The sequence below is a fragment of the Macaca nemestrina genome, chromosome 12, assembly GCF_043159975.1.
Source record: "Macaca nemestrina isolate mMacNem1 chromosome 12, mMacNem.hap1, whole genome shotgun sequence".
NCBI classification, from domain to species: domain Eukaryota; kingdom Metazoa; phylum Chordata; class Mammalia; order Primates; family Cercopithecidae; genus Macaca; species Macaca nemestrina.
In genome coordinates this window covers 69,405,786-69,420,428 of record NC_092136.1, presented here as the reverse complement: position 1 = coordinate 69,420,428, position 14,643 = coordinate 69,405,786, and the positions used below count along the sequence as shown (strand labels likewise).

At 36.3% G+C, this 14,643-nt stretch overlaps 1 pseudogene; it reads left to right on the top strand.

Annotated features, from left to right (window-relative positions):
- Window positions 1-12,226: 12,226 nt before the first annotated feature.
- On the top strand, window positions 12,227-13,185 carry LOC139357338 (olfactory receptor 52Z1P-like; annotated as a pseudogene).
- Window positions 13,186-14,643: the final 1,458 nt, after the last annotated feature.

Sequence of the window (14,643 nt, the reverse complement as noted above, 5' to 3'; positions counted from 1 at the left end):
TAAAGAGCTGAGCATTACCTTTTTGCAGTTCTCATAGTTCTATAAATGCCGTTGTTTGAATGTAGCTCTCTCCCCTCTTTTCTTGCCCTGTGTCTCCTTTTTTTTCTCCTCTCTTTTCCTGTCCTGTGTCTCTAACTTAACTCATCCAAATTAAAAGCTGACAGTCATCCATAAAGCCACCTTCTAAAAGGACCAGATGCAAATAAACGTGCTGAATGAACACGAGCTGGAATAAAACTGACTGCAGATCCTACTTGATGAAAAGCCCTAAGTGGAAGGAGAATCAGTGGTCCTCTGGGATTAAAGGGCCTTTCCCCAAACTAAAGGTCTATTTTACTTTTAGATGGAGTAATTATTCTGAACTATCCTTTAAGATAATAAAAATGTTTTCCCCAGAGGTCTGTTGAGTTATTTGGTATGAAATACATCTGCTGAATATATCAAGAAAAAATATTATGAAACAACTTGATCTTCAAAAATGTATTTGGAAAAAATACCATGAAACAGGTGAGAAAAAAGAAAGTTGATAAATGTAAAAAATATAAAATGGTGCAAAATTTTATAGGTAATAAAAGGTGACATCAGGATCTGAATTCATGTATCTCTGGCTCCATATTTATTTACTTAACCCCTATGTCACTAAAATTAAAAATGATTACACCTGAATTAAAGTCCATACTTTTTCTTTTACAAAGTGCTTAATTCCATGGATTATAACAGACAATATCCAAAGTGATTAATAAGTACCTTTGTTTTTTTTTTTTTTGCTCTTTTTTTTTTCATTATTATACTTTAAGTTCTAGGGTACATGTGCACAAGTTACATATGTATACTTGTGCCATGTTGGTGTGTTGCACCCATCAACTCGTCAGCACCCATCAACTTGTCATTTACATCAGGTATAACTCCCAATGCCATCCCTCCCCCCTCCCCATAATAGGCCCCGGTGTGTGATGTTCCCCTTCCCGAGTCCAAGTGATGTCATTGTTCAATTCCCACCTATGAGTGAGAACATGCGGTGTTTGGTTTTCTGTTCTTGCGATAGTTTGCTGAGAATGATGGTTTCCAGTGGCATCCATGTCCCTACAAAGAACACAAACTCATCCCTTTTTATGGCTGCATAGTATTCCATGGTGTATATGTGCCACATTTTCTTAATCCAGTCTGTCACTGATGGACATTAGGGTTGATTCCAAGTCTTTGCTATTGTGAATAGTGCCACAATAAACACACGTGTGCATGTGTCTTTAGAGCAGCATGATTTATAATCCTTTGGTTATATACCCCAGTAATGGGATGGCTGGGTCATATGGTATTTCTAGTTCTAGATCCTTGACGAATCACCATACTGTTTCCCATAGTGGTTGAACTAGTTTACAATCCCATCAACAGTGTAAAAGTGTTCCTATTTCTCCACATCCTCTCCAGCACCTGTTGTTTCCTGACTTTTTTTTTTTTTTTTTTTTGAGACGGAGTCTCACGCTGTTGCCCAGGCTGGAGTGCAGTGGCGCGATCTCGGCTCACTGCAAGCTCCGCCTCCTGGGTTCACGCCATTCTCCTGCCTCAGCCTCCTGAGTAGCTAGGACTACAGGCGCCCGCCACCGCGCCCGGCTAATTTTTTGTATTTTTAGTAGAGACGGGGTTTTGTTTCCTGACTTTTTAATGATCGCCATTCTAACTGGTGTGAGATGGTACCTCACTGTGGTTTTGATTTGCATTTCTCGGATGGCAAGTGATGATGAGCATTTTTTCATGTGTCTGTTGGCTGTATGCATGTCTTCTTTTGAGAAATGTCTATTCATATCCTTTACCCACTTTTTGATGGGGTTGTTTGTTTTTTTCTCGTAAATTTGTTTGAGTTATTTGTAGGTTCTGGATATTAGCCCTTTGTTAGATGAGTAGATTGCAAAAATTTTCTCCCATTCTGTAGGTTGCCTGTTCACTCTGATGGTAGTTTCTTTTGTTGCACAGAAACTCTTTAGTTTAATTAGATCCCATTTGTGAATTTTGGCTTTTGTTGCCGTTGCTTTTGGTGTTTTAGACATGAAGTCCTCGCCCATGCCCATGGAATAAAACTGTCCTGAATGGTATTACCTAGGTTTTCTTCTAGGGTTTTTATGGTTTTAGGTCTAACATTTAAGTCTCTAATCCATCTTGAATTAATTTTTGTATAAGGAGTAAGGAAAGGATCCAGTTCTACTTATGGCTAGCCAATTTTCCCAGCACCATTTATTAAATAGGGAATCCTTTCCCCATTTCTTGTTTCTCTCAGGTTTGTCAAAGATCAGATGGATGTAAATGTGTGGGATTATTTCTGAGGACTCTGTTCTGTTCCATTGGTCTATATCTCTATTTTGGTACCAGTGCCATGCTGTTTTGGTTACTGTAGCCTTGTAGTATAGTTTGAAGTCAGGTAGCGTAATGCCTCCAGCTTTGTTCTTTTGACCTAGGATTGTGTTGGCAATGCAGGCTCTTTTTTGGTTCCATATGAACTTTAAAGCAGTTTTTTTCAATTCTGTGAAGAACGTCATTGGTAGCTTGATGGGGCAGTATGGCCATTTTCACAGTATTGATTCTTCCTATCCATGAGCATGGTATGTTCTTCCATTTGTTTATGTCCTCTTTTATTTCACTGAGCAGTAGTTTGTAGTTCTCCTTGAAGAGGTCCTTTACATCCCTTGTAAGTTGGATTCATAGGTATTTTATTCTCCTTGAAGCAATTGTGAATGGAAGTTCATTCCTGTTTTGGCTCTCTGTTTGTCTGTTACTGGTGTATAAGAATGCTTGTGATTTTTGCACATTAATTTTGTATCCTGAGACTTTGCTGAAGTTGCTTATCAGCTTAAGGAGATTTTGGGCTGAGACAATGGGGTTTTCTAAATATACAATCATGTCATCTGCAAACAGGGACAATTTGACTTCTTCTTTTCCTAACTGAATACCCTTTATTTCTTTCTCTTGCCTGATTGCCCTAGCCGGAACTTCCAGCAATATGTTGAATAGGAGTGGTGAGAGAGGGCATCTCTGTCTTGTGCCAGCTTTCAAAAGGAATGCTTCCAGTTTTTTCCCATTCAGTATGATATTGGCTGTGGGTTTGTCATAAATAACTCATTATTTTGAGACACGTTCCATCAAAACCGAATTTATTGAGAGTTTTTAGCATGAAGGGCTGTTGAATTTTTCAAAGGCCTTTTCTGCATCTGTTGAGATAATCATGTGGTTTTTTTTTTAACCAGATTTACAACAATAACCTTTTACACTCAAAGTAATTATTCATGTGCTTGGATTTGCTTCTCCTACTTTATTTTGAGTTATATAGTACATTTTCTGTTTTTTCCTAGATTTATTGTTTATGGTTCCAGGTTTCGCTTCATTTTTTTAAGTAAATATATTAACTAATATTTTTTAGTGGTCTCCCTTAAGAGATATATAAAATAGTTTAACTTATTTGAATAAAACCAAAACATATTGATCCCAATCTTGAGTTTGAGTTAAATCTTCAAAAGTAATTCATGAAAATTCAGAATTTTCTTTTTAAATTTTTTATGTAACTAAGTTGGAAGTTCCTTCCTTTTGTTTGTTGAAAACTTTATTTTACAAACAGAAGACTTTAGTTTGGATGACGAAGTTAAGACAAAAATTATTCAAAATAAGACAGGCTATTCAGAGTCTTTTTTTCAGAGGTTGAAGTGAAACTGGATTTAGAGAAAGGCCTTTAAAGTCTTTCAACTAAGTCTACCAAAGTACCTGTTATGTGTGCATATGTGTGTGTGTCTCTTTTTTCTCTTTTCGTCATCAGAATAGTATTTTGACTTTCTTCTTTTTATACTTTCTAAGTTATTTGACTTTTTTAAAGTGAAAATATATAAATTGCATATCAGAAAAATATAGTCATTATCATTGTGAAGAACGTTTCTCTTCAAACTTGACATTAGTTTTAAATAATTTTTATTGAAGATAAATGTCTTTAACACGCTACTTTTAATGATTAAGATTATTTTAAGAAGTAGTGATTACTTTAATGATTACACTAAGGATATTAAAATAAAATAGAAAATGTACAACAGAAGTAATGATTACTTTAAGAAGAATATTAAAATAAAATAGAAAATTTACATGTAGATTTTTAGCTGATAACCATTTTTCTTTTTCTGCTCCTTCTTTTATAATTTTCCCAAAATTAAGATAATCTAACTATCTAAATACAACACACACACACACACACACACACAGACACTCCTCCAAAATATCCAAAGGATACATTATTTATGTGGCAAAATAATTTCTAAGCTCTAGCTGTGACATGCACTGACATATAAAATCTCTATAGTAGTCACAGAAGTCTGTTCTCTTAAAATAAATTTTTTAAAAAAGACTATGAAATTAGCTAAGTCTCAATCACGCCTTTAGTTTTATGATAGTATAAAGATACCATGATTTTCAAGTATATGCTGTACCAATAGTTATTCTTCTATCTTCAGTTCCTAAATCATAACTGCCACTAAAGAGAAAAAATACAGTGCTTCTATAAACTTAGACTAACACCTAGAAATTAGTTATTGCAGGTGAAAATCCGTGTGCTTATGCCAGGAATTAATGGAATAGGTGAGTTTTATTACTTAACAATAGTAAATGGCTAATGTGTTGAACTCAATTCTTGATATTGGGCATATACGAATTAAGAAATGATGCCATACAGTAGTTTTCCCTTATCTGCATGAAATATGTTCCAAGGCAGTGGATGCCTGAGACCATGAGCAGTACTGAATCCTATATGCACTATGTTTTTTTTTCCTAAATACACAATAACCATGATACAATTTAATTTATAAATTAGGAACAGTAAGAGATGAACACCAGCAATTAATAATAAAAATTAAACAATTATAACAATGTACTATAATAAAAGTTATGTGGATATGGTCTCTCTGTCTCAAATATCACATAGTAGTGTATTTGCTTATTTTTGGATTGCAGTTGATTGGATTGCACAGGTTATTGAAAACATGGAAAGCAAAACTGTCAAAAATGAAAGTGCAGATAAGAGGGGACTACTGAACTGAAAAATAATAAAGTCACTCACAAACTATTATATATTGTTAACTTGTCAAGATCTACTCTATTTCATATATTAACCATATTTTAAAAATAAACATGAACCTGATGTTTATCTGGAAAATCTTTGTCTGCTCAAGGCCTTGAATCTAGTGTGATTTTTCACACTAGATTCAAGGCCTTGAGCAGACAAAGGCCTTGAAAATCTTTGTCTGGAAAATCTTTGTCTGCTCAAGGCCTTGAATCTAGTGTGAAAGTATAACAAAGCCTGAGTAGTCTAAATATAAAAGATGACTATTGGCCAGGCACAGTGGCTCACACCTGTAATCCCAGCACTTTGGGAAGCCGAGGAAGGAAGATCACCTAGGTTCAGGAGTTTGAGACCAGCCTGGCCAACATGGTGAAACTCCATCTCTACTAAAAACACAAAAAATTAGCTGGGCGTGGTGGCACATGCCTGTAATCCCAGCTACTCGGGAGGCTGAGGCAGGAGAATCACTTGAACCCAGGAGGTGGACATTGCAGTGAGCCAAGATTGCGCCACTGCACTTCAGCCTGGGTGACAAAGTAAGATTCTGTCTCAAAAAAAAAAAAAAAAAATTATTAATATGAATTTCATTCCACTGATAAGGAAGTACTAAAAGAAGCCATAAAATCTATGGATCCTAGTGATATATGAGTTAAAAAGAAATTATTTCAGCAGATAGTGAAGGTAATGAAATCCTCCATAAGATTTTCCTTTTAACGAAAAGCATCTCCCAAATCATTTTGTTTTCTAACAAAGAGCAGCCTGCAAAATCAAGCTGCAGACATAGAAAGGCAAGCTAGAAGCTTGCACAGGTGAATGCCAGCAATTGTGCCAATAGGAAAGGGGATATCTGGGAACTAGGCATGTTCACAATGGCGGTTATATCTTCCCTTTTCTTTGCCAACCACGTGTACAGTAAGGAGTAAGCAACATGGCGCTGGCCAGGTACAGAAGCCATTTGCATAATAGAAGATTAGGGTGGTGCAGCCAGCTTCTTCCAGTGCTATGTAAACGTCATATCCATTTGGGCCGACCAATCTTTGGGCCCTATGTAAGTCAGACACCTCCACCTCAAGCCGGCCTACAAAACCTTATGCACTTCACCACAAAAAGGGAAGATCCACTTAAGTGCCCCTCTCTCTCTGCAGGAGGGAGAGCTATTCACTTTTCTCTTTCTTTCACCTATTAAACCTCTACCTCATCCCACATGTGTCGGTGTCCTTGATTTCCTTGGCACAAGGCAAACAACCTCAGGTATTTACCCCAGACAATGACATTGCTTCACTAGTATTAGCAGAGATTAGTTCAATCAGGTCAGGAATTCATAGTAAGTGTGGACAATGACATCAGTTGTGTAGTAAGGAAGCCTCAGCAGTAAAAAGAATGAGGAGTCCATATAGGACTGTGGTCACACTCAAAGCCAACATTATTCCACAGATAAGGATAGCAGAATAGCTCACAGAGTTGCAGATGGCAACTTACAGGTCAAAGGTCATGGCCAACATGAATCCCAACTCCATGGTGAACAGGGAGTAGATACATGACATCTAAATAAGACAAGTTTTAAAGCTTATTTCTCTGTCACTGAAGAAGAAGATAGTAAGAATTTAGGGAAGGACTACAGTGATAAGCATCAGGTCATTCATAGGGAGCATGCATAGGAAGAATACATGGGCTAATGCAGACTAGATACTGTATTGATGTTGAACACAAAAAACACAATTACCCATCATCGCAAGAAGGTAGACCAGGCAGACAGGATGGAGATGCATGTGTGGGCAGACTCCAGCCTTGGATTTCCAAAGAGGAGTTAGGTGGTTGGGTGGAAACTGATGTATTGGTTCTAAGAGATAACATTGCAGGAGAGCTATAAGCCAATGTTATTTATGTATAATATATATAAATGTATGGAAATAGAAATTAATTTTAGTCATGGAGTAGAAAACTGAGCCATCCAATGAATGTAATAAAGCTCGAACGCTTATATACAGAATGTAGATAACTAGCCATGCCTTTGAAATCTGTATGTTGAAAGATAAATAAGTAATAAACTCCACTCTGGGAAGAAAAAAGGGCAAACTCCCAAGCTGTGTGTGTGTGCATGCATGTGTGCATTTGGGAGAGTATATGATTGCTTAATAATTTTCCTTTTACATTATCTTATAAGCACTTAGAACATTATCTACCTTACAGTAGATTCTCCATACTTTTGATAAACAGGTTCATAAATCTTTATAAATAAATGAGAATTATTTAGTGTAGTAGTGTAGCTTTGCTTTCATATAATTACAGACTCTTAGAAACTCTAAGAGATGATATACAAGAATATCATTTTTGTTTTTAAAAACTGTTTTAGTGAAGGCAAAAAAGCTGATTATACACTCTATTATAATAAAACTGGAGACATAAATGACAGAACTTTAAGATTAAAATACGTATCCAAGTTCTCCTGTCTTTGCTTCTGAGTTATATGCCTTATATATCTTGTTCTCTGTAGGAAGCATACTGGCCTGTGAGAAACAATGGTTTATGAAATTTATCTCATTTCTCCCTGGTTCAAACTGAACAACATATCTGCATATATCATAAGAAGTGGCAGATATGCTCTATGGGAGGAAAGAATGGTTAGAAATTTCAATGGAGTTTACTATTTCCTACCTATGGGATTTTATAAGAATTGCCTCACGAGAAAGAAAATTGAGGGAGAGGGTATTTATGTAATAAAATACTCTGTTTCGTTGTATGCTGGAGCACATATGATATTTGATATAGCTCCACTATCATCATCTTTTTCATATGTAGCAAATTTTCTTCATATCTCTGGAGTTTTTGCACAGACTGTTTTAGTTAATGCAATGTCCTTTCCCCTTTTCTCTACTTATTCATTGCATTCTATTCTTACATGCCTCCTTTTCAATGATCTTTCCTCCTGTTAATTCTATCGACAATAAAATTTGGATATGGTGAGATCTCATAGGCCTATGTTGCTACTTTTGATTCACAAACACATCGATTGGTAGAAAAGTTTTCTGAATAGGGACCTTAATCACCATGTTAATTGAAAAGTAGTTGATTGGCATAAATATAGTACATTTTCAAAGTTGGGATATTTAAACAAAGGGTCTCCTCTAAATTTACTTAGAATGTGATTAAGTCAGATCAACTTTAAGGACAGTAGATTAATCATTTTTAGTATACTGAACTCATAAATTTGCTGTAATTTTATGAAACCCACTTTAAATACAACAGTTTTCCTAAAAGCTTCTGTGTAAAGTGTACAGTTGATAGGTTCTTAGACAAACCTCCAGGGGATTGTTCAGACTTCCATCACTACAGAGTTTCTAAAATATAATCTTTTCTGCCCTTCTATTGGAAGCACAGAGTTACTACCACATAACTGCAAAATGACAGCATCTGGGACCTGTGCTTCTACCTATGCAACTGGCTAGCTCCTTTTACTGGAATTCACTCAGTTCTCAGAGAGCTACCAGAACAACAGTTGACTGCCCACTTTTCTAACATCCAGAAGGCCTATGAGGTGGCAGCTAAATGGACAGTATCTCATAAAGATGCACAGAAACAGATACAGGACTTCTTATGACAGGTTCTCACTAGGGTCTTCTTGTCTTCCCAACCTTATGTCCTGGTCATAGAAAATATCTTACAGAACAAAGAGCTGTGCATGGGAATCACATGGGAAGACTCTCTGAACATCAAGTTTTAAGAATAGTTGTTTAAAAAACATACATAGTAGGTATATATAAATATTGTGGATATGATCATGGACAATAATCATTGGCACAATCTGTTAAAAATATCTAATCTGAGACTCCCTAACCCACATACATCATAAATGTACTGGTATAAAAATGTTAATATTGAAATTTGAGACATTGATGTTTCACCGACAAATGTAAAACAATTGCTCCTACGGTATAAAATAGGACTTGCTGTTGTCTGTCAGCACACTTTCCATAGAGGAAAGAAGGGGAAATTTCTGGAGGTGATAAAAATGTCTTACATCACGATTTCAGGATGGTGTACATGGACTATGGGCTACGCATTGTTCAAAATTGCCTAACAGTTCAGTTACGTTCTGTTCATTTTACCATATTTTATTACACCTCAAAGAAGATACGTATGTCTGTTACTGGTGTATAAGAATGCTTGTGATTTTTGCACATTAATTTTGTATCCTGAGACTTTGCTGAAGTTGCTTATCAGCTTAAGGAGATTTTGGGCTGAGACAATGGGGTTTTCTAAATATACAATCATGTCATCTGCAAACAGGGACAATTTGACTTCTTCTTTTCCTAACTGAATACCCTTGATTTCTTTCTCTTGCCTGATTGCCCTAGCCAGAACTTCCAACACTATGTTGAATAGGAGTGGTGAGAGAGGGCATCCTTGTCTTGTGCCAGTTTTCAAAGGGAATTTTTCCAGTTTTTGCCCATTCAGTATGATATTGGCTGTGGGTTTGTCATAAATAGCTCTTATTATTTTGAGGTACGTTCCATCAATACCAAATTTATTGAGCGTTTTTAGCATGAAGGGCTGTTGAATTTTGTCAAAAGCCTTTTCTGCATCTATTGAGATAATCATGTGGTTCTTGTCTTTGGTTCTGTTTATATGCTGGATTATGTTTATTGATTTGCGAATGTTGAACCAGCCTTGCATCCCAGGAATGAAGCCCACTTGATCATGGTGGATAAGCTTTTTGATGTGCTGCTGAATCCGGTTTGCCAGTAACAGACAAACAGAGAGCCAAATCATGAATGAACTTCCATTCACAATTGCTTCAAAGAGAATAAAATACCTAGGAATCCAACTTACAAGGGATGTAAAGGACCTCTTCAAGGAGAACTACAAACCACTGCTCAGTGAAATAAAAGAGGACACAAACAAATGGAAGAACATACCATGCTCATGGATAGGAAGAATCAATATCGTGAAAATGGCCATACTGCCCAAGGTTATTTATAGATTCAATGCCATCCCCATCAAGCTACCAATGAGTTTCTTCACAGAATTGGAAAAAACTGCTTTAAAGTTCATATGGAACCAAAAAACAGCCTGCATCTCCAAGACAATCCTAAGTCAAAAGAACAAAGCTGGAGGCATCACGCTACCTGACTTCAAACTATACTACAAGGCTACAGTAACCAAAACAGCATGGTACTGGTACCAAAACAGAGATATAGACCAATGGAACAGAACAGAGTCCTCAGAAATAATACCACACATCTACAGCCATCTGATCTTTGACAAACCTGAGAGAAACAAGAAATGGGGAAAGGATTCCCTATTTAATAAATGGTGCTGGGAAAATTGGCTAGCCATAAGTAGAAAGCTGAAACTGGATCCTTTCCTTACTCCTTATACAAAAATTAATTCAAGATGGATTAGAGACTTAAATGTTAGACCTAATACCATAAAAACCCTAGAGGAAAACCTAGGTAGGACATAGGCATGGGCAAAGACTTCATGTCTAAAACACCAAAAGCAATGGCAGCAAAAGCCAAAATTGACAAATGGGATCTCATTAAACTAAAGAGCTTCTGCACAGCAAAAGAAACTACCATCAGAGAGAACAGGCAACCTACAGAATGGGAGAAAATTTTTGCAATCTACTCATCAGACAAACGGCTAATATCCAGAACCTACAAAGAACTCAAACAAATTAACAAGAAAAAAACAAACAACCCCATCCAAAAGTGGGCAAAGGATATGAACAGACATTTCTCAAAAGAAGACATTCATACAGCCAACAGACACATGAAAAAATGCTCATCACTGGCCATCAGAGAAATGCAAATCAAAACCACAATGAGATACCATCTCACACCAGTTAGAATGGCGATCATTAAAAAGTCAGGAAACAACAGGTGCTGGAGAGGATGTGGAGAAATAGGAACACTTTTACACTGTTGGTGGGATTGTAAACTAGTTCAACCATTATGGAAAACAGTATGGCGATTCCTCAAGGATCTAGAACTAGATGTACCATATGACCCAGCCATCCCATTACTGGGTATATACCCAAAGGATTATAAATCATGCTGCTATAAAGACACATGCACACGTATGTTTATTGCAGCACTATTCACAATAGCAAAGACTTGGAATCAACCCAAATGTCCATCAGTGACAGACTGGATTAAGAAAATGTGGCACATATACACCATGGAATACTATGCAGCCATAAAAATCGATGAGTTTGTGTTCTTTGTAGGGACATGGATGCAGCTGGAAACCATCATTCTTAGCAAACTATCACAAGAACAGAAAACCAAACACCGCATGTTCTCACTCATAGGTGGGAACTGAACAATGAGATCACTTGGACTCAGGAAGGGGAACATCACACACCGGGGCCTATCATGGGGAGGGGGGAGGGGGGAGGGGGGAGGGATTGCATTGGGAGTTATACCTGATGTAAATGACGAGTTGATGGGTGCTGACGAGTTGATGGGTGCAGCACAGCAACATGGCACAAGTATACATATGTAACAAACCTGCACGTTATGCACATGTACCCTAGAACTTAAAGTATAATAATAATAATAAATAAATAAATAAATAAATAATAATAAAAAAAGAACATGACAACTCTGGAGGAAAAAAAAATAAAAAGAAATTATAGGGATAATAATTGTCATTGATTCAGTGGTGTTGAATCCTAAAGAAACCACAACAGTATTGTGAGCAATGTATTTCTGGAGCTCCAAGAATGAGAATGTGCTTAATCACCAGAAATGGTGAGTCAGACAAAGATAAATGCTATGCTGTGCATGCAAGAACCTACAAGAGACTTCATGTTTACTGCCAAGTCAATAACCATAAAGTATTGAACCTACTGCTTATGCCATATTATAAATCTGTTAAAGTTTATAGTTATTATTGTTATTACCATTAATAGCCCTACAAAACCATGATAACTTTAATGTCAGTGAAGTCTCTCTGACTTATTTATCGTCCTTGAGTCAGGAGTAACCACCAATCCTTTCTTAAGGTAATTACTTTGCTGCAATGCCAAGGTTACATTTATTCTGATAAAATAACTCTAGTCCTTCATTTCTCTCTTTCTCTCTCTCTCTCTCTCTCATATTCCAGGATGTCTAGTATTAGAGGACAATCTAAAAGATGACAGCATTTTCAAATCACATTAACCTAAGAGACATCTGGTACACTATGACTGGGATCCTAGGACTGGAAGATGCACACACATGAATCTCCATCCCAATCTGTTGTATGTACATAGTGGCTATTGTGGGCAATGCCCTCTTGTTATTCCTGATTTTTACTGAGCACAATCTTCATGAACCCATGTACCTTTTTCTCTCCATGTTGGCCCTAGTGGATGTCTTTCTCTCCACAGTCACTACACCAAAGATGCTAACAATCTTCTAGTTCAAAGCTGGGGGTATTTCTTTCAGTGGCTGTGTATCTCAGATGTTTTTCCTACACTTGGCATCTTTGTGGCAGAGTCGGCCATATTGTTGGCCATGGCATTTGACCGTTATGTGGTCATTTGTTACCCACTAAGATATACTGCCATTCTGACCACCTCAGTCATTGGAAAAATGGGTATTGCCTCTGTGATCAGGAGTTTCTTCATCTGCTTCCCCTTGGTTTTTCTGGTTTGTCAGCTTACTTATTGTAGGAGGAACATTATTCGGTACTCATACTGTGAACATATGGGCGCTGCCAGGCTGGCTTGTGACAGCATCAAAGTCAACATCTACTATTGAGTGATTGTGGCCTTGTTATCCACATGCCTGGATGTGGTGCTTATCATCATCTCCAATATTTTTATACTTTGTTCTGTGTTTAGAACTCCTTCCCAAGGCACCCGTCTCCAGGCTCTGGATACTTGTGGCTCCCATGTGATTGTCATCCTCTTATTCTATGCATCAGGTTTCTTTTCCTTCTTTGCTCACCGATTTGTGGGCCACAGTATACCACTCCATAAACATATCCTTCTTGCTAATCTTTATGTGGTGGTAACACCCACTCTCAATCCCATCATTTATGGAATTAAGACCAAACAAATTCAGGAGAGAGTTATTCAGGTCTTTTCCTTGAGCAAGATATCTTATTGATATAGAATAACAGCTTGGTTCTTTATTTTTAAAGTAACTCCACAACTGAAGAGACCCTAAAGGTATAGTCAACATTTTATTCCATGCCAGCATTAGGAATGGCAATAACTGAACATTTTTGAGTAAATGAGATAATATTAACATCTTACTATTTATGCTTCTCTTGTTCAGTACAGCATTAGATGAAAGTCATCTATTTTTTTTGGCAACATGCAGTTTTGTTACAATAGGGTTAAAGAATAATAGTTCCACAGATAATTTTAATTTTGTATGGACACAGAAAAAGATGTGCATTAAAGATATAGTCCACTCCCACATACTAAACAAATGAAAAACAAAATCCCAAATTAACCTAACAGATTTTTAGCCTACTTCACTATAATATTACATCTGTAGTTCATAGAAAATAGTACTGACATATTTAAATTCATGACTTAGCAACTGAGTATTTGGACTCTGAATTCAAGTTTGATTTTCAGATGTCCCATTTATTCAAGAATATTTACTCTTTCTGAGCTTCTCCATATTTATCTTTATAAGGAGCATAAAATATCATATACCTTACAAATTGTCAAAAGGGCTGAATGAAATAATCTATATTAAACCCCTAAAATAGAGCCTAGGACAAAATGAAAATAAAATAATGTTGCTTATTGTCATTTTTAGCACTTATATAATCAGTTTGCATACTCCAAACACTGGACCTGCAGGACAAAGAAAGGAAGTTGCTTTTCTTTCTTTTTTTCCTACATATAATATCATAAATTATGGCCCATAATGACTTTTGGTAATCTTGGGGTATGAAATCACCTTAATTACTCATCGTGGAGATAGGAGAAAGATTTTACCAGAGATATACATTTCAAAATTGTTAGTATACATGTTAATTAAAACCATTGAAATGAACCAAAAATCTATACCTGTTCCTTAAATAAATGTAAAAGTAGCAGTTTTCCTCTTGGTCATCGTATGATATTGCTACGAATAGGGTGTTATCACCATACAGGCAATAATTACTAATGTTACTGGCAACAGTAAATGATATTTATTGGGAAATGAAAACAAGAAATGAATGTCTGATAAGATAATAAAATAATTGTTAATAATTAAATAATAAAGATTTTACATGTTCACTAGTGCAAACATGCATGGAAACTCACAAACGTGTATATATTTACTCACAGCATTGTTGACAATGAAAAGCTGAAATAGTATAAATGCCCAGGATGAAGGTATTAAAATATTTGTTAAAAATACTACAGTGCAATTATTACAGAACAAGTTACCAGTAAGTGCTTACATGGAAAGAAACTTAAAAAATATTTTGAAGAGGAATTATAGGTTGCAGAATAATACATATGATGTGATCACAGATTTAGGGATGTACACTGACATTTACATTTGGAACTCTACATACAACATATGTGTATAGAATTATGAAAAAAAGCCAGGTGCAGT